The following is a 1,896-nucleotide window of genomic DNA, read 5'->3' on the forward strand; positions in this document are numbered from 1 at the left end:
TCGTGAAATATGAATGTAATGGAAAGTTTACTTAATATGGCTTTATGCATTGTGTTAACAATTTTCCATTGAATGATATGGTCATTCATTAGTGAGACTACCATTATGTGATTGGGTTAATGTTTTACGTTCTCCCAATTTACTTACCTTTTTTTTCATAAATTGAATGAAATCGTCTTATTATTTTCACAGCAATGTGTTTGAAACACACAACGAATGAATCATGCCAAAAAGCAACACCATCAAATACAACATGTATTTGGTGCGCAAAAGCTAACAAATGCATTGCAAGTAATGATCAGGATACTCATATGTTCAAAGTAAATGATTGCCGCGTTGAGGTGAGTATTTGCATAACTTCACTGATCGTTTACAATATCATGGAATTTCACATTCCGAGTAAACGATTTTACCCGAAAGAACAAGCTACGAAGAAGAACTAACGTGTATTCTGACCTAAGTGACTGAATTAAGACTTTGTATACGTTGACGAGATCTAATCAGACAAAAGCATACCACTTCCGCCCCATTGAAACAGTGAACAATGAATCAAAACGATGCTTGTCATCAGTGCTTGAAAACGTAATAATATTTCAGCTCATTCAATTTGTGGTTATTTCAGAAACCCAAAATCAATCCGAGAATCTTTGTAAATTGCTACAAAATACCGATGAAAACAGTTTGAGTGAAGTAGTGTAACCTGTTGAAAATTGTGTATCACGTTTTGATATTTCGTGAGAGTTTGTAGTCTCCCATTCCTGAAGTCATGAAAAAGGATTTTCGATCCTCTGTTGCAAAATACGCAACCTGAATATAGTACTTATTAACGCCTGTTACCCCTCGTGGAGGAGCATGGGCTGCCCACCAGCATTTTCCATCCAACTCTGTCTTGGGCAATTCTTTCCAGTTCTTTCCAGTTAACATTCATTCTTTTCATATCTGCTTCTATTTACTGTCGTAATGTGTTCTTTGGCCTTCCTCTTTTCCGCTTCCCTGCACGATTCCAAGTTAGCGCTTGCCTCGTGATGCAGTTTGGTGATTCCCAAAATGTATGTCCGATCCACTTCCAACGACTTTTCCTAATTTCCTCTTCAGCTGGAAGCTGGTTTGTCCACTTCCATAAAACGCTATTGCAGATAGTATCCGGCCAGTGAATGTTGAGTATTTTGCCCAAACAACTGTTTATAAATACTCGTACCTTCTTGTCGATGGATGTAGTACTTCTCCACGTTTCAGCTCCATACAGTAGGACTGTCTTGACGTTCGTATTGAAGATTCACACTTTGAAGCCTGAATATAGTGCTTGAATAAAACAGTCAAATATAAATTCAATTAGTATTGTTTGTTTGAATCTTCCCATCGATGTGTTAGGACTGCAACTGGTCAGTCTGTAATTGGTATATGTGCATACTGTGCGTATTGCCTCGATATAGCCTTAATTCACAACCATGGTAAGCAGAGATGGATATCAGGACTCAGTGGCCGAGTGGATAACGCGATGGCGTTTGAAGCGAGGGTACTGGGTTCGAGTCCCAGAGTGAACATCAACACTGAGATGCAGTTACATCCAGCTGACGAGTCCCAAAAAGGACGAAACGCGCGTCCTGGATTCCACTTCTAGCCACTATCCAGTCAATTAAAAGTTTATTGATTTATATTCGATTTGTGTTTAGATGTGACATCCAGAACACAGATTTCATCACACAAATGAGTCATCATTTGGTTGTTGGATAGTGTGTACTTAATACCCTGATTGTCAAATCGGTAATGGGTATCTGCAATGATTGTACAAAATTCAAATTGTGTACCTATTTGTGGAATTCCCTTCCATCATCATTACTAACAATAATGTATAATGGTTAATGAAATATTTGAATGGTATTTGTTGTTAAGTGA

General features: G+C 38.0%; 1 non-coding gene across 1 annotated transcript; it reads left to right on the forward strand.

Annotated features, from left to right (window-relative positions):
* The first annotated feature begins 1,476 nt into the window (after positions 1–1,476).
* Positions 1,477–1,542, forward strand: Smp_tRNA_01617_Gln_TTG.1.1. Its single transcript has one exon. It is a non-coding gene (tRNA).
* Positions 1,543–1,896: the final 354 nt, after the last annotated feature.

This window comes from Schistosoma mansoni, chromosome 2 (genome assembly GCF_000237925.1).
Source record: "Schistosoma mansoni strain Puerto Rico chromosome 2, complete genome".
In the NCBI taxonomy this organism is placed as follows: Eukaryota; Metazoa; Platyhelminthes; class Trematoda; order Strigeidida; family Schistosomatidae; genus Schistosoma; species Schistosoma mansoni.